The 26,123-nt window shown below is 34.5% G+C and overlaps 1 protein-coding gene across 1 annotated transcript in view; it reads left to right on the forward strand.

The window, feature by feature from the left end:
* LOC118847255 (glypican-6-like) overlaps nucleotides 1-26,123 on the forward strand; it is a 333,262-nt gene that overhangs the window by 35,646 nt on the left and 271,493 nt on the right. The gene's annotated exons all lie outside the window — the stretch shown is intronic.

Below are 26,123 nucleotides of genomic sequence, written 5' to 3' on the forward strand. Positions count from 1 at the left end.
AATGAATAATATCTCTTATGCATATATTTGTTGAATAGTAGCAGGCATGTTATAAATTTTGAGCAAATCAAATATAGTATTGACTTCTTTGATGTTCTGACAATGAGATCTGTTAAACTGTGATTAATTCTATAAACTAAGATAGACATGTAATTCTTACTCATATTAAAATGAAAGCTGGTTTGTCCATCATTCTGTCAGCCTGAATTAAACCAACACTTTTGTGTTTATCAGTACAAAAATAATTGATTTTCATAAATACAGTCCTTAGCTCTGTATAATCCTGAAGTGCTTCCTGAATCAAGAAAGATTGAACTAAGTGCTTTATCATTTCAGTGTCAAGTGCATTTTATTAATTTCTAGATTTTTAAAAATAGGTATATATTAATACACAATAGCTCATTCTCTGACCAAATAATATAAGAATTTATAATAAAAGTTTCTAAATGGATTTCATAATATTCATATGGTCATTAATTCTCTTTATTATCCAAATCAGTTTAAAAATTTTTAAAAACCTTTTGGATATACAAAGAATTCTTAGTAAGGTTTAAAAAAATACTTCACTTAAACCTTTCAATACATTGGAGGCTCCTGAAACAAGAAATTCTGACAAATATTATGAATGGTAACTAATGAAGGAAAAGGGGAGGTAGAATCTAAAGAAAACAATGTACCTTCTCATAGTGCTCTTTGATAAGATTGAATTAAGAAAGAACGCATAAGAAAGATGGTCACATAATGAAAAAATAGAAAATAGTGGAATGGACCATAAAAATAATGACAAAAAGCTAAATTTCAGGGTAAACAAAATCTTGAAAAGTAACAACTAAAGTAGAGGAACTCGGTGGCACAGTGGATAGAGGGCTGGGCCTGGAGTCAGGAAGATTCATTTTGTGAGTTCATATCTGGCCTCAGACACTCACAAGCTGTGTGACCCTGGGCAAGTCACTTAGCCTTGTCTGCCTCAATTCTTCATCTATAAAATGAACCAGAGAAGGAAATGGTAAACCACTTTGGTATCTTTGCCAAGAAAACCCCAAATGGGGTCATGAAGAGTTGGCAATCATTGAAAGGTAACTGAACCACAACAACAATTAAAGTGACTTTTCTACTTAGATGTTCAGAAGAAAGCCAAAGAATGGAGCCATCAATAGAGGGTACTGAAAAAAATTGCATACCTGAGTGCTTAGCTTCTGTTCATCATATTGTGACAAATATCAGAAAGGAAAAGGTTATGGAAAAAATGGACGAATTTAAAAAGTTATGATTTTCAATAAGGATTACATATATATATATATATATATATTTATGTGTATATATTTATATATATATATATTTGATATATATATATTTCCAAATTCTGAATTTCGACCAATCTGAGGGAGCTATCATAACAGGTCCGTGTTATCAATAACAAATTTAAGAATTAAGCTGAAGTATATAGAACAGACCATTACAAAACAATCCAAACAAACAACAAACTTACAGTTGTGGCCTTCCAAAAGTGGAATAGTGGGTTTCCACTTCTTGATAATCTTCAAGAAGAATCTGGATAACTACTTATTTGTATGTTACAGTGGAGATTCTTCTTGGTTATAGGTGGGTTTAGAGGGCCAGTGAGATCCTTTCCAACTCTCATATGAGTTTTATTAGACTTTCTTCTATGAGTAAACTTGATAGGTTAAAAAACCTGTTGGTAGAGAACTTACAGTGAGAAAATAAAACTAATTCACATTCAGAATCCCCTTTCCCCCCTAGTAATAGTCACTTCATTTGATAGAGAACCTACAGAATGTTGTAAGTCAATGCTTCAGGGAAGAAGTGTAATTTGAGAGGAAAATTGAAGGATAAGGCAGAGTATTGTATGTGGTAGGTAGAAAATCACTGAATTGTATGATTAGAATGGAAGAGTAGTATGTGTATGTACAGAAAAATATATAACTTCAAATATAACAATACATGTGAATATCTTTAATAATGCATCTGAGGTATCAGTGGAGTTTCCACAATTTACCCTACTCTTATTCGCTTATAATATCTGTGAATGATTCAGTAAATGAGGCTATAAATATTCATCTATTTTATCACTAGTAACAGCTGAGTTTCTGAATAGACAATAAGCTACAGAAGCCTGGATATTTCATGATGAGGTCCTTGCCCATTGATCTGTCCAATTTCATTACCATGTTAGATAGTAACAGTTCAGGAAAGAAAAAAATAAGGAAAGAAAATGTATATTTGTGTTAGGTATACAGAGAATCAGAATAACAAATCTAAGTATTACTAATAGTTGTGGAGTTACCTAGGCACTTATAAAATGCTTAATGGCAACTATACTTCTCTGGAAAATCTTCACACACACACACACACACACGACTGGCAATTCTTTTTTTTTTGGAGGAGGGAAGGCAGGGCAATTGTGGTTAAGTGACTTACCCAAGGTCACACAGCTACTATGTGTGTCAAGTGTTTGAGGTCACATTTGAACTCAGGTCCTCCTAACTCCAGGACTGGTGCTCTACTCAATGCATCACCTAGCTGCCCTCACAACTGGTAGTTCTTAAGAGAAGGCAAAGTGACTCACAAGCTTTGCAAACAAACGTGAAATAGTCTGTAAAATAAAATGTGAATAAAATATTCCCTGGAGAAAATGCAAAGAGGGGTTGGCCAAGGTTAAAACCAGGAAACAATGTATTTATGCAAATTTTGTCCAATTTTCACAAACCATAGTTTGAATTCTATCTAGATTAATCTGAAAAGCATCCTAGGACAGAGATAACACCATTTATCAGTAAGGTAGAAATAAATACCTAGAATCTTTCCTTTCTAGGATGATAGAACATCTTACAATGTCTATCATCATTGTTTGGTATAGAAGTCTCACTTTCTTGACCCTTACAGATAGTACTAAGGAGGAATACTTTTCAAGATCAAAGCAGAATGAATCTTTTTCCTCCTCCTCTCCTCCATTCTCTTTTTCTTCTCATTCTCTTCATCCTGTTCTTCCTTTTCCTTCTTTTCCTTTCCTCCTCACTGGCTGCCAGATATTGTATATACAGAAGACTCATGAACTCATAAAGATAGTTGTGAAAGTTTCACATCGAAATAAGATAGAAGGTCTAGTGGCATAAATTCTCCTTTAATTCACTTCAACGAAATATGGCATGTGAGCGTATGAACAGTGTAATTTTTGGTCATGGGTGGGAACTGATAGGAGACAATGAGGGGCTGTACTGCAGTGGAAAGAGAGCTAGCCTTGGTTTCAGGAGTTGAACACTATTATTTTGTGCATTTTGGGGTATGTTTTTCTCATGCAAATCATGAGGGGAGGAAGTTAGATTAAATGAGCCATAAGGTTTCTTCCAACTCTTAGCTTAATGTTCCTCTTCCTATATTAAACATATGAAAAGTTATGTTTTCAGTGATAACATGTGGTTTGTGTTGTTCAATGGAATATTGAGAGTTGGGGCTATTTGTTGCTTTTTGTTTCATTTTGTCTTTGTATCACCAGTATCTAGCATAGTGCTTCATATATGTTTGTAGAACCCTGAATGACTGTTTAATGAGTGATATGTAAGAGGTAATTAGAAAAGAAGCCATGTTTTCCACTACTATTAGAACATACATTTTATATCAACCAATTAATCAACAAACATGTATTAATTATCTTTACAATGCATGAGACAACTCTTAGGTGCTGGGCCTAAGACAGACACTCAAATAGTCCCTGTTCTCAAGTTTATATTCTATGTAGGAAACAGCATCTACATATCGAAGTATATAGAGACCAAATGTAAAATAAATTCAAGATAGTGAAATAAAAGGTCATTATATATGGAAAGAGGATGCTAGCAATTTTAGAATTCAGGAAAAGTTTTGTGAGTTGAGTCATAGAAGAAAGTGAGAAATTCTGTGAAGTGCATTATAATAAATTGGACATTAATGAAGTAAAAATATTTTATATAAATACGCGTTGCTCCTTTAAAACATCACACATCTAAAATATTGCATCTTCCTTTTTTTAGGGAACTCTGCATAGGTTCTGGGTCTGGAAGTAAGAACCAGAGGCAGAATGTTATATTGGAAATAGCTCTGAATTTGGGAGTCAGAAAACCTAGATTTTATGGTGTAGCTTGAGGCAAGTGTCTTAATTTCTCTCCATCTCTACTTCCTCATAGTAAAACAATGGGGTTGTAGTAGATGGCATCTTCAGCTCTTGTCAGCTGAAGATTCTGTGAACACATGGATACATGTAACTTAAAGGGTTTTGGAGATGTATAAAAAATTCCTTTCCCACTTTATAGTAGCACATTTGTACGGATGCATCGAGTGTACACTTGAAAAATGGATTCATGCATTGCTCAACGGTGTGAATATTCTGCCACTTTTTAGTTTTTTTTCCTTTTTTTTCTTTTTAGGCACAAGGTAATAGAATTAAAATTTCAGAGTCATGCATTATTCCTGATTCCTTGTAATTATTTGTGAAATTGCATAGGAGGTTGAGGGACTCTTGAGCTTGGGATTAATAGTATGTTGTTGCTTTAAGGGTATATGTTATAAATATGTATGAGAATAGCTCTCCAGAATGAGATTTCTTAGGGTCCTTAGACTCCATGGATATTCAAAAAGTACAACCAGATAGCAGGGAAGATGTAGTTAGAAGGTATTAAGCACTTTAGTTGGATATGACTGAAAAAGGACCAAACAAAATTCATTTTTTTCAAGCCTTCCCTAAATTTCATTCAAAATACATGGAAAGATTTGGTATTCCAGAACGTAAATGATGTTGTTGATTTTGGAAGAAGAGACGGTGTTTAATGGTGATTGAATTGGAGTCTGAGTAAGGAGATGTTATCTTATCCTGGTACTGTCACATATTAGCTGGGCGACATTGAGGAAGTGCTATATAATTTTCTAGTTTGAAGGAGCTATGGAGATCATGTAGTCCAACTATTTCCTTTTTACAGATGAGGTTACTAAAGCCTAGTAGGTAAAGTTACTTACCGAAGGGCCGAAGCTCACTAGCGGCAGGACTCAGAATAGAATCCAAGTTTCTCCTGACTTTTTCTGAGTTATTTAACCTCTGGGTGTTTTCATTTTCCTCACCTGTCAAATGTGGGAGTTAGTCTAGACCAAAGGGGTCAAACTCCACCCCAAAGATCAAATATGTTGCTGCCTGTTTTTGTACTGCCCTTGAACTCAGAATGTTTTCTGTATTTCCAAATATAGTAAAACTTGATTTAAAAATATAAAAAAACCATTCTTATTTCCCAGGCCTGCAAAAACAAGTAGGTTGGATAGTTTGCTGACATGTGGTCTAGGTTAGTGGACTAAATTTTCCATGAGGGCATGGAACTTGTCTTATCTCAATTTTGTTTCACGCATAGAACATAGCAGAGTTGTCTATAGAAATAGGTGTGTAATAAATATCTGTTGAACTGAATTGGATTTCTTTAAACTGGAAGACCCCTGTTGTCCTTTCTAGCTTAATAGGATCCTAGCTTGAAAGCTGATGTAATTGGGCCTCCTTAGCTATTAGCATAATGTACATCGGCTTGACAGAAGGAAACTAATTCCTGAAGAACTGAACAGATTTAATTATGAGTCAGGCTGGTAATTTGCATCAACATTAAAAAATATTACTTTTAATTTTCTACTTTGAGGAAAATAGTTGATAGAATCTTAGTTTTGGAGAAGGCTTAGAGGTCATCTAATCTAACATCATGCCTCATAGAGGAATCCTTTCTCTAGGATCCCAACAGGTGGGCTAAGTTTCTGGTTGTCCAGTCGGTATGATGGGGTATTCAATGTATTATAAGGCAGTTTCTATTTTTGGACAACTGTGCTGGTTAGAAACTTATTTTTAACCAACTTTTATTGCCAGACTTCTAGGCAGAAAATAACCTTAAACCAAAATCCCAATAGCAAGTAAATCAGAATTTTTAATAAAATGATTTTAAAATATATAATAAGGTGAATATACTCAGAATAAATATGGAATTTGACATAAGAAATTCATCAGATATAATTTATGGTAAATGTTACTACTCCATCTGCACTTTCTTGAATTCTGGTCCAAATGCCAGTACTGTGTGCTATTCTACAACTGGCATAAATATAGTTAATCATGAAAATAACTAAATTAAAAACCTTTTAATGCAGGCATTAGAATTTTTGTCATGAATTGCAATTTAAATTTGGAGAAGTTGGATCGATTTAAATTGGATCATGATTGAGAGTACAGTAAGTACAAAATGTCCTGACTTTGGAAGTGTTAAATGTAAAAATTAATCATTAGATTTTTGAGCTGGACTTTTTGGAGAACATTGATTGGATGAAGAGTTAGATGGCATCAGTTCTCACCCCAGCCCTTATTTAGTGGCCAACTTATGTCAGGCTGTAACAGCAATGCTGCTTGCAGCTGCTGTGGAGATGTAAGACCAGTAACGCCAGCACACAGGAGGGCTGCTAGTACAGGTTTTTTGATCTGTTTTTCTAAGGAAAGTAATTTTAAGGGGTTTATGGTCTCACTTTAATTAAACATACATATATCATTCACTTAGTTCAGGGGGAAATGTCAGCACCCTGAACTTCAGAGAAAACACAAACAGAAATTACAAGCAGAAATTATATAAACAGAGCAAATGACACAGATCAGCAGACAGAGCTTCTAGCTGTCTGCCCATAACAATACGTACACAGTTGTCAGAGAGAGAAGCACCAACATCTGGGTTTTCAAAGCCGAGGGGAAGCTCCTTAGTGGCTACTCAGAGTCTCATCTGGCCAAATCACACCAAAACTCTTCCAGTGAGTGATCCCAAAAGCAAAATGCTAACCTCCGAGGAAAAAAATATATATATATATGTGTATGTGTGTGTGTGTATGTATACATATATGTATATATATACATACATATATACATATATATATATGCACACACATACACATATTTTCAGGGTCAGAGGGTGTCACAACCATGTGACTCAAACTCTTATGACTTAGGCTTTCTTGAGACTTAAGCAGGTCATTAAAGACTCATGATTCAAACAAAGGCAAGACTCAGGCAAAGACACTTGATTGCCTTAGTGCTGAGAAGCACTCCAAAGGAAAAAAAAAACAGCAAAAAGTCCAATTTTGCCCTTACACAGGCAAATGATTTGGCCTTTCTGAGCCTTTCTTTCTGAAACTTAAAATGAGAATGTTGCACTGTTATATTTATGATTCTTTCTATCTCTACATGTTGGTTCTATATTCTAACCCAGTCCTTCATTTCAGAGATTAAGGTAATTAGTGTCAGGGACAGGATTGGAATTCAGTATTCAAGACTTCCAGTCCCACTGTACCTCATTGAACTTAAAAGTCAACTTGTTTTTGAGACAGAATACACAAAGGTATTTTTAAAGATATACAAATAGTTGTGAATTTTCCTCCATGCTAGAGGAAAATGTATGTTCATGTAGTTTATCTTATATTACAAATAATCTGTGCAAACTAGTAAGAAAGTGAAATTTCGATACATATTTAGATGTAAACATTTTTCTGACAAGAAATAATGATCTTTAAGACTTTATATATGGCATCACAGTGTATTAAAGCATATTCTTTGTTATACTTGGAATTTTCATTTTTCATAGTCTTTCTGAAAGTAAAAATATGTTGGGTAAGAAATTGACAAAATACTTAATCTCTGGATAATCGAGTATATTTTTAACCAGCATTTTTAATTCTGATTTTTTTCTCATTAAGTCAGGTTTTTTAAGTCACAGAACTTCTTCAGCTGAAGACACTATAATCTAATTCCAAACTAAATTCTCCTCCTCCCCTCCTCCAAGGTTATTAGATCAACTGTTTTGTTGTTCTTGTGGCTTTGTGTCTTTTTATTGGTGGGGGAGGTATCTGGACTTATTTCATCAGTATCAGGAACTCTCTATGTGGAAACTGTCATCCTACTAATGGCAGAGCAGCAAATTTCCTCAGGCATTGAAGGGTCAGGTGACTAACCTGTGGTCACACAGCTAGTAGATGACAGAAGCCAGACTTAAAAGTAGGTCTTCTGGACTTCCTGCCATGCTGACCAAATGTTAAATACTGTAGTTTATGTTCTTAATTGTTGTATCTTCCACTTAGTTTATTAATTACTCTTTTTTACTAACAAGCTTTTTTCCCATGCTTATCTCCCCCCATCCCCTATGAAATAAAAGAAAAAAATTAATTGTTGGAAATTATTCTTGACATCTCAATTTTTATCTTTATGACATTTTATAAGTAGCAATAGCTTCTGGATCTACCCTCTGCGGCCAAACAGAACAAGTCTTCTTTCTCCCAGAGGACAGTCCTTCATATTTGAAGACAGGTATCATGCCCCTTCTCCACTACCCTGAGGATTCCCTTCTCTATCCCAAGCATAGCACTCTTCACATTTGAAAAGCAACCTAGAATACGTTATAATTTTTATAATCCCTTGTTGAATAAAATAGAGCTATTAAGGACAAACTTACAAATCTAATGACCTTAATTATAATCCATTATGCCTTACTTCATGTTATTTTATTTTAGTTTGAGTCTAAACAAAGGATTTTCAAGAAGTAAAAGCTGTTTTTGTCCTATCAGTTTTACACATATTTTATAATATATTATTAACAAAGTTGTTTCGCCATTAATCACATTGAGGATAGGTGGTGCAGAGTCTACAAGTGTCTTTGTCAAACAGTATAGGAAATAAAATGTCAGTATAAGTGAACAGTATACATAGTTGCTTCCCTACAGTTAACATTTTAGGCACTGACGTTACTTCACATAAGTTTATGTTCTATTCCTAGTTGCTAAAAATCTTTACCTTCCAGATTGGAGTGCATGAATAGAGAATATTGATAGTGTAATAATGTTCATTTTAGACAGTAGTAATTTTCCAGAGAACCACAATTCATCTTATTGGCTTTGCAGTTTATCTTAAAAAGTAGTTGTCTGCAATGCCATGCTTTAGACAACTAGTGCATGAGGGCAAAACAGTCTATAAAATTAATTGCAGTAAGAAGGTATAGCAACAATTCAGTTTCATTGTGTGAGGTGAAAACAGAAATATTTTAAGAAGAAAGATATTGATGATTTTTTTTCTCCTCCCACTTTTATTTAAGCCTTGAAAGGCTGTATGGGAAATTTGGATCATCTGTTTCCCAACTCAATCACCTGAGTCCCAACTGAATGATGTTTTCATTTTTAGAATACAAAATCCATACATAAGGTAGTACATTTCATCACCTATTTTTCCTGGTTGAGGATGAAGAACATAATAGTCAATCTCAGTTAAATATTTTTAAAGCTAAAAGAAAAATAGTTAAATAATGTAGAATATACATATAAGATTTGGAGAGGAAACAATTATTTTTAAGCTTCTCTTTATAATTGTGATTCTAATTGTCAGAGTCCAATTTTATTTTAAATCCTTTCCTTTCAAAAAAATTCTTTCCAGTATATTTATAATATTTCTGTTTTTGTATTCCGGAGAAGAATGTTTCGATAGACTATTGTGAATTATATCCATTTTTAGTGAACTTATTTCAGAATGATTATGGTATCACTTCACTACTTTATCTTCAAATCAACATTAAAAAACAAATTGATGCTCTGTTTTGAAAATTAGGAAAGGAATTTTATAGCTGAAGAATTTTCAGTTTCAAACTAAATAAAGAATGGTGGTTCCTAAGAATTAAGTATTGCTAATCTTTGATTTCAAACTGTGTCTGTTTTGAGGTTTTTCACAGTGTATTTCTGTTGAATTAAATTATCTAGAGATTTATTGGTTTTGATTTTGATAGGTGTATTAGTCTGGTGGTGAAAACCTGTCAAAACACAGGTGCTGAGAGATATTGGCACTCTGAAATCCTATCAAGTAGATACTCTTAGAGGCCCCTGAGTGTTGTAGGCCAGAACAACAGGCACTGCAATTATAGGATATTTGATGATATCCTAGAGTTGATATTTTTTGGGTCATCTCAAGGAAGTTTTTTTAAACTTTATGATGCCCAGAACAGTCTTCTGCAATTTAAATGTATTTCAATCATTTCATACCTTCATGTTTAGGAGGATACTTAATCTTGGGGGAAGATAGAAGAAAATCACATGATATCTACCTTCTGATTGCCTGTGCAAATGGTTTACGCTAGTCCAATTAGCAGGGTTAGGGTACCAACAGCACTCCATTATGTCTTTAAAGAGTGGCTGTATCCCTTCTCTTTCAGAAGTAAAGTTTTATTTGAATTGTTATCCAGTAGCACGTGGGGAGTATGAAGGCTTCATGTTGACAGCTGAATGTGGAGATCTTTATTGCTTTAACCGAACAAGAGGCAGAGGGGTGAAATGTCAGTTGAGACTGATGATTCAGAAAAGGACAGCTTTATGTTGTGGGAAAAAAAAATGAAATTAGCGTGGCGACCCAATGGATAGGAACTATGAGAAATTTAGGAAGCAACCGAAGATAAGGAAAAATAATAGCAATCCATAAGCTAAAGTTATAGGGAATTGAGGTAGAAATAATAGTTATAGGGAAGTGGGATAGAAATAATATAGTCATTGTTTGGTATTTCCATATAACACTACTAGAGAATGGGGACAAATAAAGAAAACAAACTAAAGACCTTTACTTAAGAAGAATGTAATTTCTTATCCTACTGGAATTTGGTGAGATAGGACTAGTAAGTGTAATGTAGAAATGTAAGAGTATCATTTTTCAAAAGAAATAAACAGAAGTGATTGCAGACAGGCATTGAATTTCAAGAACATACACACACACACACACATATATGTATGTATATACACATATATAACTGCATATGTGTATATACATATAAACAAGTATGTGTGTGTGTGAAAATCACTGGAACGATGAAAATATAGTGGGAAAACATTTAGGTGAGAAAAAAAACAGGAGAAATCAATGTGATTGTGTTATGGAAGTAAATTGTAGACTACCTGGTCAGAGGGAAGAAATAGGTAAGTTTCTGAGAATATCATAAAACTAGGATGGTGAAAGTATATGGTTTTGGCAAAAAAGTCATTTTGGGGGACAGAAACTGGATGTCTTTTTACTAAAAGCAGAGCATATGAAAAAAATTGTTGACCTGTTTCATCAAGAATTTCATCTTCTAGAAGGTAAAGGAATGATGAAGGGAGACTATAACCTGAAACTTGTTCTGATAAGCAAAGAGGAACTATTTGGTGATGTAAAAATAACTGCAAATTGGAGAGAAAATATAAACTCTATAATTCCTTAGAATGTTTTCTATGCTTAGAATTTCAGTTCTCCTCATCTACACCTTTCATCTTTCTTTATACTTCAAAGTCTAACTCAAATGACAAGTCTTTATAGCCTTTTCTGATTTCCGCCAACCTGATAGCATTCTCCTTCCTTAGATAGTCCTGAGTGACTGCTTTAATCTCTTCTTTATATCCAAATTTTGTAATCTGCATGTCTTTTCACATGCCATATGTCTTCCTCTCAGCAGAATGTAGGCTGATTGAAAGCAGAGAGAGAGAGAGAGAGAGAGAGAGAGAGAGAGAGAGAGAGAGAGAGAGTGTGTGTGTGTGTGTGTGTGTGTGTGTGTGTGTGTGTGTGTTTTCTTATTCCTAGCATTAAGCTCCTAGCCATGTAGGTAATTTACTCAGTGGATAGGACACTCGATCTAAAGTCAGGAAGACCTAAGTTCAAATACGTCCTCAGACACTTACTAGCTATATGACCTTCAGAAGGTCACTTAACTTCTGTCTCCCTCAGGTCTCTCACCTATAGCATCCATCTTCCAGAGTTGTTAAGATAAAATGAAATATTTGCAAACCCTAAACACTATATAAATCCTACCTACTATTATTATTATCATTGTTACTATAGCAATTATAAGCACAGTGCTTAATGGACATTTGTCGAATTGAATTATTTGTGAAGATCAAGTAAAGGGGTTTTCTGTAAAGTCTTACATGTATTCTCTACTGGAGAAGAATATGTTTAAAAAAATAGAGAGAGAAGATAATTGTGATTCCAAAACAGAGAAATCTAAAAAGACACTTTGACTCAAAAGGATTGTAGGCCCTTAAAGTCAAACTTCTGAGATAGGGTAATTAGTGAATGATCCTGACACTGATACTTGGGGAAGTACCTAATTATATATTATGTCTATGTATATATACATACACACATATGCACATACACACAGGTACCTTTCACATGTGCTCAGATTTTAAAAGGATATATATAAAAGAAATAACTAAAATAATCTAAATGAGCTCAAATACCAGAGTGCCATAGTCCTGCCAAGTAGTGTCTGGGTGACCAATCCTTGCAATCAAATAGGGCTTGCAAAATTGCTAAGAATTATGACAGTCTTTAATAATAATGTTTGGTGAAGGAGAAGGGGAAGGGATAGATAGGACTGTTACTTAGGGTAGATGGTGTTCACACATGACAAAAGAAAAAGAAGTAAATAATATTTTTATTTTGATTCCATTTTGTTTTTTTCTTTCTTTTTCCTACCAAAAGGCAGTGATGTGTAGAGAAGAGAGAATTGACATCCAAATTAAAAAAAAAAAAACTACTAAGAATTAGCTATTCATCTATCATGCTAGAGTAGTAAAAACATATGCTAATGTTACAGCTGCATTATAATTGGTATGGGTTGAGGAATCAGGAGAAATTCTGGAGACAGATAAAAAGTAGAAGATTTTGAAATTTTAGGATGCATTACTATATGGATATTTGTTAGTGATTAAAATGACATGATCACCATGGACCAGTATGGATTCACTGTGAACAATTACTACAAGGCTAATTTGCTTTGAAAACATAAGTCTTGTACTAGTACATTAAGGAAATTCCATTAACATCATGCTGAATTATTGCAACACATTTAGCAAATTTTACCACAATATCTTAGCAGATAAGATGGAGGCATATGGGCCAAATGATAGTTACTACCAGGTGGATTTGGTTCTAGTTAAATTACTTGACCCAAAGATAATGGGAAAAAATGTAAACTGGTGGAAAACCTATAGTCTTTAGATCTATAGCCTATCCTTGACATTTTAAGCAATAAATTTAGAGCAAAAATAAATGTCATCTTTATCAGATATCAAGTGACATGGAGCTGGGATGGATAGCTCCCAGAAAACTTTGGATATTCCTAATTATTAGGAAGTTCTTTCTTAATGAGTAGAAATCTACCTCCAGAGAACTTTCATGCATTTGGTTTTAGGGGCAAAATAGCATCAAATTATAGAACTGATAGCTGCCATACACCTAAGCATCTAGTTTAACTCCCTTACTTTGCAAGTGAGGAAGCTGAAGCCCTGAGATGCGACTTACTCAATGTCCTATAATAATCAACAGAGCCAGAATTTTAAGCTAGGGCTTTTTTAGAGGCAAAGCAATTGAGGTGAAGTGACTTACCCAAGGTCACACACTTAGTGTGTCAAGTGTCTGAGGCTGGATTTGAATTCAGGTCCTCCTGACTCCAGGGCTGGTGTGCTACTCACTGCACCACCTAGCTGCACCAAGCTAGTGCTTTTAATTCCAAATTCAGTTCCCTGACCCTTTATCCTCTTCTACCCCTTTCCCCACATTAAACCACAATCCTTATCTTAATTCAGTTTGTATGGACAATCCTTAAGATATTTCAGTACATCAGTCATGGCCTTTTGAAATGTCTTCTTGGTATGTGATGAGTTCCTTGATACTGGAGATCTTCTACCAGAGTCTGGATGATGATGGTGGTGATGATGATGGTGATGATGGTGATGATGATGATGATGATGATGGTGATGGTGAGATGATGATGATGGTGATGATGATGGTGGTGATGATGGTAGTGATGATGATGGTGATGATGGTGATGATGATGGTGATGATGATGATGGTGATGATGGTGATGATGATGATTGTGATGGTGATGATGGTGATGGTGATGATGATGGTGATGATGACAGACCTTTATTTGGCACTTTTATATTTGCTTTATATCCTTTACCTCACAACAACATGGTGAGATAAGTACTATAGATATTATCCCTTTCTCAGTCCAATGAAAACCTGCAAGACCTGCTGCCATTGTACACCCTCTCTACCTTCTCTTTACTTCAGAACCCCAATGGGCTGCTTACTGCTCACAATACTTGATGGATTGGGAGTCACTAATTCTGTTCTTTTGGCGAGGTGTTTTAATTACCACCTTACTATCCACACTACCTCTGTGCTTCAAGGTGCTCCTGGTTTTATTATCTGATTTACATTTAAAACCTCAAGATTCTAATCGCATTATCATCTGACCTACTAATGAAACTACAGGACTCCTAGATGCCCTCCTGCCCCCCAGGTCTTCTGAACTTTACCATTTGCCCTGTAGTTGAATTTTCTTTTAGGTTTTGTCTTCTCACAATTAGAGTATGAACTCCTTGAAAGTAGGGATTTTTTAGCTGTTTTTATTTACTTGTATCCCCAGCCTTTGAAACAATGTTGGTGTGTGTTGTGTGGTGTGGTGTGTGTGTGTGTGTGTGTGTGTGTGTGTGTGTGTTTGGCCTTTTTTACCCATTCATTTTATAGATGAGGAAGCTCAGGCCGTGTTGAAACTTAACATAGTCACACACATCATAAATGTAACAGGCTGGTTTTGAATTCGTGATGTCCTGACTCTTTAATTTCAGCAACACTATCCTACAGGGAAGTTAGATGAATTCTAAACCCTGAGTTTCTAATATTCTGCAAAATTACAGTCCACATTTTTAGACAAATAAGTCAGTTAATCATTTATAGAAAGGGATTGTCCAGAAAGCCTGTTATGTCCATGAACCTGAGTGTAGAGAAATGATGGATGACAGTTGAATGGGGATGAAAGATGAGAAAAATGCAAGTATTATTATGGGTGTATACTTTCTGGAGGCAGCTAGGTAGCACAGTGGACAGAGCGCTGGCCCTGAAGTCAGGAAGAACTGAATTCAAATCTGGCCTCTGACACTAGCTATGTGAATCTGGTCACGTCGCTTAATGCTGTTTGCTCCAGTTTCCTCATCTGTAAAATGAGCTGGAGTAGAAAATGGCAAATAGCTCCAGTATGTTTGCCGAGAAAACCCCAAAATTCAACATGACTGAATAGCAACAAGTATTCCAGTTGGTCTCAATAGATTATGTTTTCTAAATACAGCTCACAATATGTATAAGATAAATACACTGAAATGTTTATTAACTGACATATAAATCTATATGTCTGTCTGTATGTGTATATATAGATATCTAGATAAGAAAAATGCAGTCTCTCTGGGGAAAGGTATCCATTTGCATAGAATGTAGAAAATTATATAAGGTGCATATAGTTGATATTCATCCATGGCAGGGGTGTAGGAAGCAGTGGGGCGGATAATTCAAAACTGCAGGCAAATCAAAAATAATTTCTAGCTGGTTTTAGAATGCATTTTATGTATTTGGTTTTCCTTTAGGAGGTATATTTTCCTAGTGGTTTTTTGTTTATGTTAACAATAAAAAGAGTTTGAGTTTCCTTAGCATTAATCAACTCGAAGAGTGTGATGATAGCCTCTCAAAGGAGTAGATTGGAGAGACATGTCAATGAATCAGTCCATTACCATTTTTTAAGCACCTACTATGTTCCAATCACTGTACAAGTAAAATACATGTGTATATATATATATAAACATAGAATAATTTTATACTTTATATAAAATTACAAATGTATGTATGTACATATGTGCCTATTATGCATATTGTGCACACACGTATACATACAGCTATATTAACTTTGTAAGATTCTGAGCTCCTTGAAGACAAGGACTGCCTCTGTCTTTATTTGTGTCCTCAGTGCTTAACACAGTCTCTGACACATAGTTGGTATTTTATAAATGTTCATCAAATGACAGATATAGGAACACACATATATTTCCATATACAAGAAGATCCTAAAAGGGCTCGTGAAGAGTCAGATACGACTGAGAATGATTGAAGAAAAGTAGTTTAGGAAGAAAGACACTAGCAGTTGGGGGAATCAAGAAAGGCATCATGTAGAAGGTGGTGCTTAAACTGTGCCTGGAAGGGAGAAAAGGATTCTGTGACAGAGACTGGGGGGATAGCTAGCGCAAAGATATGGAGATAGATTTTGGAATGTCCTATGGAAGGAATAGATTAAAGGGCAGTTTTACAGGATCACTGTATGGAGAAAAGGGATGTAATATCCATTGAGGCTAGAAAGATAGGTTAGGTCCAAGTTGTTAAAGGCTTTAACACTTGCACTTTAAAATTAGTTGTGGCTAAACCATATGAGTATAATTGAAGTTTTATTTCGTATTCATTCCGTGTGGCTTCTATGAGAGCAAATATCCTATCTACTTAATTTGTGTTTTATCTCAGCCTTGGAGGTCATCAAATTTAGCTTTTTCTAATTTATGTCAAATTAAAATTTATAGTACGGGACTTATTTAATCAGTGAAATGAAATTTTACTTTAAAAGCACATAACTTTACAATGGAAGAAAATAGTTGGGCCATTGAATGGAAATATCAGAAGGAGAAAATCCCTCAGGGTATAGGCACAGTGCAGTTAACAATGATTTTAATTGGACACCCAAACCAAGCCAAGTTCCAAATGATGTGTATGTCTTACAAATAAGGTTTATTACACCCTTTAAGTTCTTTTAGAAGCTTATGAAGATTTATACTACTAGTTAGCCATTTTGTCTGAGCTAGAGAGAATATTTAATAGTTTTCTTAGGACTAATGAGCAGAAATGTCCCAACAAATGATATTCTTTAATATGCATATTACAGTAATTTGATATTCTTTAAGCTTATACAGTTGTAGTCATGTTAGGGTAATAGAAAAATATTTTATGTTATCTCGTATTTCACAGGCTGGAATATTTTTAATAAACCCATTATATATGGCATTCGTTCAGTATTGCAAGGCATTAATAACACTATTCTTAAAATTCTTTTGATTGATAGGATTCTAACTCCCAAGCCATTTAATGAATGAATATACAATTTTAAGGAGAAAAAAAAACAGTTTAAAAAATCTATTACTGACATAGTAGTAAAAATTTAACTTAAATCATTTAAAGATTACAGTAGTTCTTTATAAATGCATATATCCTCACATTAATTTATAGAGGGTAACTTTATAAACTATAACCATTTTTAATGTCTTAAAGAACTTAGCATTTTTTTCAAAACATCAGGCTATTAAATTCCATGTTCCCCCCACTTCCTCCAGCCAGTGAAAGAACTCTCTTGTTTTTTTTTTTAAATAATATTTATTATAGTAGCTTTGAGAATCTTGGAGCGGGGAAACTTAGGTGCAACTGAAAATATATCTATACAAGAGGCTGAGGTTGAGAATGGAGGTAATTATCAGAACAATTAAGCTATAAGGAAAAGATGTTTCTCTTTTAGAGATTCACTATGTAAGTGTGTGCTGCTTTGAACTAGCATTATGTAAAAATCTAGCTTTTAAAAAATGGAGATGAATGACTTCACATTGCAGATTTGTAATATCACCCTCGTCTTAGTCATTGTTCAGTTTGAGCTTTGCCTTAGTTGTTCAGTCATGTCTGACTCCTTGTGATGCTATGTGGGGTTGTCATGGCAAAGATACTGTAGTCCTTTGCCATTTCCTCCTCCAGCTCATTTTTCAGATTGAGGAACTGGGATAAACAGGGTGAAGTGACGTGCCCAGGGTCACACAGCTAGCGAGCATCTGAGGCCAGATTTGAACTAATGAAGAGGAGTCTTCCTCACTCCAGGCCCAGCACTCTAGCCACCGCACCACCCAGCTACCTTAACGTAGGTACAATTCTTTTAAAATGATAAATGTTTCCAGTTCATTTAATAACGCTCAATGAAAGAAAAATACATTTCTACCTGTAGCATAGTAAGCTGTAATTATGCATGGCACTATGATTTATAAAACATATTTGTATGCTTCAAAAACTCTGGGGTTGGATCATTGTGGGTACTCACTCCATCATTGTAGACGGTGACCTTTCTATATCTCAGCAAATGATTTCATAAGTTTCCTTGGCCAAAAGTCTCTTTACTGACTCATGGCTAAACTTTTTGTGAAGAACCTCCTCCATATAAATTAGCCTGACATTTGGATGACAGTATTGCTAGGCCCATAGTCTATCTTGGTTAAAATTTCTCAGAATTTGTGTTCCATCACTATAGACTTTCAGACTCTAGGATATATCCACACTGGGCAATTTTAGTCTCAGCATTTATTAAACATTATGGATATCAGAGAATTATATATTTAATACAAAATATTGCAGTTTCTGAAGAACTAGAATAGATTACATTTTATAATAATACTGATAATAAAATAATAACAATAGCTGACTTTATATAGCACTTACTCTGTGCCAGAAATTATGCTAAGTCCTTTATAGTTACTGTCTCATTTCATCCTCTCAACAGCCCTGGAAGGTAGGTGCTATTATTATCCTCACTTTACAGATGAAGAAATTGAGGTAAACAGAGATTAAGTGACTTGTCCAGGGTCATACAGCTAGTAAATGTCTAAGGCTGGATTTGAATGCAAGTCTTTATGACTCTAGGTCTGGCTCTCTCTCCACTGCGCCACTTAGCTACATTATTAAATCTATACTCAAAGCCTCCTGATTAGTCCCCCATTCTCTACTGTCTCCCCAGTCCAACATATCCTTGACATAGCTACCAAAGTGATTTTCTTAAAATTTAGGTCTGGTTATGTCTGCTTTCATAGGAAAAAAAATGCCACCCAAAGATCAACTTGGTGTGGAAGTTCCTTGTTACCTTTAAGATGAAATATACACTACTATGACATTTAAAAGCTGTCCATAACCCCCATCCTATATATTCATTTTTCTTATATGTTAGTACTTCCGTGTACTCTTTGGTCCAGCAGTACTATCCTGCTTTTGTCCTCAACATATGACACTTTATCTCCTCTCTTCATTCCTTATGTTGGGTGTTCCCCATGCCTGGATTCCTCTCTCTCTCTCTCTCTGTCTCTCTCTCTGTCTCTCATCAACTACACCACTTGGAATCTCTGGTTTCTTTCAGGACTCAAAGCAAAATATGGACTTGTTCATGACGCTTTTCTGGCCCTCTCCACCTACTAATGCTTTCCCTTCTGAAGTTATCCTCTATCTGCTTTTTGTAGGTTTCATATGTACCAACATATCTGCATTTTTCCTCCTCTCTGCTGCCCTCACTCCCATATCAGAACCTCCATATAGAGGTGTGAGTCAGAATATACCCTTCTTAGCTGCACCTTAGTTATTAACTGAGGTCTCATGAGAACTAAGGCCAGTTTGAAAATACACAACCTAATTAGACTACCAAAACAATTTTGCCAGTCCAGTGGCCAAAGGGAGTTCTATCCTTGAGGGCAGAGACAATTAAGTTTTTGTTTTTCTATTCCCAGCATCTAACATAGAGCCTGACACATTGTAGGAGGTTAGTAAATTCGTGTTGGTCAATTGATAATATTCCTGTTATAGCTTCTTGCTTTCAACTTGTGACTTCTGCCTTCATTTTCTCAATGTATTAGATATTTTCACTCAGCATTCAGTCCCAGGTTCCTGCTACTATAATTCTGTGCTATAGAAGTATTCCCTTGTATTCCTTTAGATCATGAGGCCGTATTGTTAATAAACACACTCTCCCCCCCCCCAATTCTTCTAATCAATACTAACGCATTGAAATCAAATGCCCCAAGCATAGTTTCTTAGTTCTCATTTTCTATTGTTTTTGATCCCACGGAGGACAAAAATATATGTGTTATACAGTTCACCAGGGGTCATCATACCTCACAAAGTCACAGGACTACTGTTTCTATCATCATGAAGCTGTGTGTAATGCATATGCATCAAAACTTTGGGCGGGGTGAATTATTCTTGGCCTAGTCTAATTTGGTTATGTACTTTCTCATTAGATTTTAGCTGATGATTGAGGTGTAGCTAAGAAGGGTTGATTCTGACTCACATCTCTATCCTTCTCTTTGCTTTGCTGCGACAGATGTGCTTTCACTGTCCACATATGTTATGAAACAAAAGTGGTAAGTGTCATTTTGTCATTGGTCCATTTTCTCCGTATTTCCGAGGAAGAGTGGGATGTTGGCTATGGAAGAGGAATGAGAGGGACTGAAGGGAAAGTCTCTAGAAGAGTAATTGAAGAGGCAGGGGACTATGGAGAGAGAAGTCTATCATGAACAAGGAATGGGAGCAGGATAAAATCAGGAAAAAATGGTTTCAGGAAACAGAAGAGAGGATATGGGTTTAGATTAAGTTGGATTAAGAAATCAGGTGGATACTGAAAACCAAGGACATCTCCAAAGCAGTCATATTGCTTCTGCTACATAATACCGTTCTCTGCAAACTGATGTACTAGAACGGATAGCTGGATGTTAAACCGAATGTGAAAATAAAACGAGATATTTATTTATTTTTAAGGCTAAATTCAATTTCTTTTTTAGCATTCATTTTTATTTAATAATTTAAGTTCCAAATTTTCTCCCTCCATTCTTCTCCTCCCCATTCCCTAAGATAATAAGCAATTTGATATAGGCTATACACACACACACACACACACACACACACACACACACACACACACACACACACACACATATATATTAACATAGATTATATATATAGTATATCACCTGTATAGGATATGTGTGTGTATACTTACACACACACACACACACACACACACACACGCACACACACACCATATCACCTGTATAGGTGTGTGCGTGTGTGTGTGTTGTATAAACATATGTATAAACATAGAGTTATGTATGTATATATAACTTATATCAAATTGTTTATTATCTATATAGGATATAATATATATAATATAGGGTTACATATGTATATCTAGCCTATATCAAATTGCTTATTATCTAATCACATAAAACATATACTATATTAATCATATTGTGAAAGAAGAAACAGAACAAAAGGAAAAAATAAAAAATAAAGTGAAAATAGTACGTTTTGATCTGTATTTAGTCACTATTGGTTCTTTTTCTGGATGTGGATAGCATTTTCAATCATGAGTCTTTTGGAATTGTCTTGGATTATTGTATTCCTGAAAAGAGCTAGGTAAATCATATTTGATCATTGCACAATGTTGCTGACACTGTGTACCATGTTCTCCTGGTTTTGCTCATTTCACTTTGCATTGATTGGTGCATTTAAGTCTTTTCAAGTTTTTATGAAATCTGTCTGCTTATCATTTCTTATAGCACAAGAGCGAGGTCATATTTATAAAGCACTTTGGGAACCTTAAAGTATAAATGCTAGTTATTATATAAATATATTATTATAGATTATATGATTACTTATGCATAACTATAGATTGTATAAATGCTAGTTGTTATTATGAATGTAGTTTCTAATCTGGGAATTCTCATTCTATAGAAGAGCACTCTGGCAAACTATTCTGAATACTTATCCTGGGCATTATATACATTTTAACACTGTGAAATGAGGCATAGGGACCTGGAGGAGAAAGGGGGGATAGTACTTTAATGCACACAGTCCATATGAAAAACGGAATTCATTTAAATGGCAATTAACAGTTTCACAAATCACTTTTGCACACTCTCACTTGAATTTCAAAACCAGTATAAAAAAAGTTGTATAAACATTAAACTTGGATACAGAGGAGAAAACTGAGGCTCAGAGGATTAAATGATTTACTTAGGGCTGTAGGTACAAAAAGCAATGCATGGACTCAGCTCCAACTCTTTTAACTCAAAGTCCTAAGATATTTTTCATTAAACCACATTGCTTCTAAGCAAGGAAGATATTGTGATCCAAGGCTGAGTGGTCATGCTCTCTTTGTAATTTAGAATACATTAACATCACTTCACAATATCAAAAGAAAAAACAACCAGAAAGAGAAAGTTCACTTTTGTTGGTAATTAGGGATGAGGCACATTTTAAATGTATTAAACGTATCAAACTGTTTTTACATATTAAAAAATTTACTAAAGTCCTCAAAACATTTTGCCAATATTTACCCTTATTTTTGCGCTCTCTCTCTCTCTCTCTCTCTCTCTCTCTCTCTCTCTCTTGTTTTTCTCTCTCTTGCTCTCTCTCTCTCCATATATATATATATATATATATATATATATATATATATATATATATATATATGTATGTATATGTATGTATGTATTGCAAGGGAAAGAAAATTTCTATGTTTGATTAGTTTGCACAACTTATTAAGATGCTCATTTATCTAAACTGTTCTTGAAGAGTTTAAAAACTATTCATTATTTTTTAGAACCATGCTTCTTGACATAGCCTAAACACTCCCCAAATTAGAATTTATATCAAACTTAAGTCCCACAAATATTGGTAGTATCATTCCCCATGACAAACAACTAGATATGTAGATAATCACAATGAATAACTAATATTATTAGAGGATTGCCTTTTGGCTTGACATTTAAGCAGTATTATTGAATTTGATTAACGTTAATGTGAAATGCAAATGTGTAAAAATGTTCTCAGACAATGAAATTAATTTGATTACTACTTAGCCTGAGATGCTTATATTCATGCTTTTAGGATTTATATTTCCATTACACATTCAATCCTTTGAATGATACCTTTAAAAATAATATATACACTGTGTGCCCTCTCTATAGAAACACACTCTGCCCCTGCCCAGTCTAAAGTTCCAAAGGCATAAAGATTATGAATTATAAAGAATGTTAGTAGGAAGAAAGCATTTTAGAAATCAAAGTGTGATCTGAAATCACCAGTTTCCAACGTACAAATCTTATTCCTAGAATAATGTGATGATATAACTACCTAGCAGCATTACCCTGTTAACTTCAATTTAAAAACTTTGTCCAGATAATGAAAGAATAATGAATTGTATTAATCAATCTAGATAGATTTAATTAATATTAACATTTTTCCTAATCTTTTTTGCTAATCAAGGGTCCTAATCTGGCAATTTATATCTGACTATGATGGATTTTTTTCCTCTCAAAAACACTTAATACTGATCGAAAAGATGAAAAAAAATACAGGTTAAAGAAAGACTATAGACTGCTTCTTAAAAAGAAAACTCTGGAACTCAAAGTTTTAAAATCAGATGTTCAAAAAAAAAAAGTTTTTGCATGCAACTAAAAAATAAGATACACAGGCAATGGGGCGTAGAAATTTATCTTGCCCTACAAGAAAGGAAGGGAAAAAGGGATGAGAGGGGAGGGGGGTGATAGAGGGGAGGGCTGACTGGGGAACAGGGCAACCAGAATATACACCATCTTGGAGTGAGGGGGAGGGTAGAAATGGGGAGAAAATTTGTAATTCAAACTGTTGTGAAAATCAATGCTGAAAACCAAATATGTTAAATAAATAAATTTAAATTAAAAAAAAACTCATCACTGAAATATTTATGACCTTAGTACTTATATATAAAAGTCTTTCTAATTAATTAATCCTTCTAATTAATAGGAAAGAAACCTATTAAAAACTATCAGTGGCTAGTCAACAAGGAGCCACCTACAATGAGGCATTTGGCCAAAGTCCATTCTTTAATCCAACAGCCTGAGCTTTCCATAGCAGTTCTGAATGGATAGCTGTATGGTACTTAGTAATATAATTTTGTTTTTATAACTCATCAAACCATGTTCTTAAAAATGAATCCTTTTCTTCAGAAAAAGTAGAATAAATTAAAGGGTAATCATCAACTACATTAGAATTCCCAAACCGTATCACCATGCAAGTGTCTAAAACTCAGCAGGACATTTTTGAATGTGGACAACTGGAGCAAAATACAGAACAGATTAAGGCAATTGATTGTTGTCGAGAGGCAGTTCTAATGGAGTATTTTGTTTTAAACCATGCACAGCACTGGAGATTACTGATGATCAAACATAATTTTTCTTCCATTCCATATATATCCATTTGTAACTGAAGTGTTGCATGGCTACAGTGTAATGGATAGAGCACCAAATTTGGAGTTAACACTACCCAGGTTTGAATCCTGCTGCAGAAAGGATTCTCTAATCCCTGGATAAAGCATTTAACCTCTGTTAGCCTCAATTTCCTCCTCTGAAAAATGGAAATTATTATAATAGTAACTACCTAATGGGATTGTTATGAGATTCAAATGAGATAATCTATTTAAAGTTCTTTGTAAACCTTTGAGTGCCACATGAATGTTAGTCATTATTACCTGTGTGTGGTCTGAAATGAGGAGCAGGATGACTATACACTATCTGACTATGATAGATTTTTTTCCCCTAAAACACTTTATTACTGTTGTAGATGCAGATGTCTCCATGCAGATGCAACAATTGAATGTTAATAATTCCATAAAAGTTGTGATTTTATAGCTCCTTTAAAGCTTAAATATACTTTTATCATTAAATGCTTCAATACTGAAGTCATCAAATATCATTTAGGACTGTAAGAGGTGTCACAGGGGAATCTTATAGAAGAATTCAGAAAGTCTGGGCCCCAGTACTCCCTCGTACATTTGCTAAATTCCTGACCTGGGGTAAATCACTTTTCTTCCGTTGACCTCTGTTTGCTTCTCTGTAATATGGAAAGAATAAATAATGCCTGGCTTTTTTTATTTCAGAGGGTTGTTCTTAGGGTTAAATGAAGTAAGGCACATTGACATGGTTTAAAAAACTTTGACTGAGATCTATCTGTTAATTTGCTTTGCTGAAGTACAGAATGGGGCATAATCAAATAAAGCAGTTGTATTAAGTAATATACATGTACTTCAATATATGATGATTGATAATATGCATATACATCATATATACTTCTTCAAAGAAAAACTATATAACAAATGTTCTCAGTTTCTTATATAGAGGTCTTCCTAGTTCTTTGTATATTGAAATGAAATGTTTCTGTTGATGATTGCTAAGTCCACAGTAAAAAAAGAAAAATTTTTAAAACTAAAAAAGCCCCTGTAAACCACTGTCTACATGTGAAGTGCTATTATTAATGTGGAAATAATGGCATCATTAAATTGATTTTTTGATATAAAGAAAAAAGCAAAAACCAAAATAAAATGAAAACAGTATCAAGTAGAATGCTAATTCTTTTCTGTTTTTTGAGGGAGAAAGATCTTTGTTGAACTAGAGCTATGTATGCATATTTATGCTCTCAGAATCATCAAAACAAAATAAAGGGAAAAAGACCCTGTGCCCGCAGAATGTGCATGCCTAATTTAGATCTTTAATTTCGGTTGCCATGCCATACACTCATAGTAATACATATTTTATTGGGTTGCTTTCCAGCATGTCCTCTCTGTGTGGTTCTAATTCATGGGAGTTCCAATCTCTACTGAAAGATTTGTGCACATGTTCTCCTTTCATTTTTTTAGGATCAAAAGGTGAGGTGCACTGTCTGAAAATAAGTGTTGATGCCTCTTTTATATTCTCTGGAGCCAGTGCCTCTTTCATTGTTCATTCAAAAGAGATATTTCAAGAAAATGTGACTCTTTTTTTTCCCCCGTAGTAACCCATGTTATATGGGCTCACAAACCAAAGAGACATGTCCCATTAACAGTGTCGCAGCTTAACAGGAAGCTGAATATTCTATTAGAATTTTTTTTTTCATTTGATAGGTGAGATTTTTTGAATGTGTTTCATACAGTTAGGTCTGGGCTCATCTTTAAATTAAGCTGGAAAGGGAATGTAATGAGGCTGAAAGTCATCATGCATAACCATTTGCTGACCTTACGAGGACTGAGTGCAAATTTGTCACATCATCTAAATGTTCACCCCCAATAAGAAGTTCTCCCTTGTGGCTTATTTAAACCAACAGGAGAACTGAGGATACAAGATACGGCAACTGTGTTGAAATCCAATAAAAATACATGAATTAACACGATGGTGAAGATAATATTTTTAATGCTTGGCACATAAGAGCTAATTCTGTAATCTCTCTGGATGTACAGTGATGACATATACTATATAACTATTTGCATACGTGCAGATTTATATACATATGCATATATTATATATACTTATATTTCCATAAATGGGGATGGATAAGAGAAAATTAATAACTGAATTTTTTCACTATACTTAATGTAATAGGATCTCAG

Source organism: Trichosurus vulpecula, chromosome 4, assembly GCF_011100635.1.
Source record: "Trichosurus vulpecula isolate mTriVul1 chromosome 4, mTriVul1.pri, whole genome shotgun sequence".
NCBI classification, from domain to species: Eukaryota; Metazoa; Chordata; class Mammalia; order Diprotodontia; family Phalangeridae; genus Trichosurus; species Trichosurus vulpecula.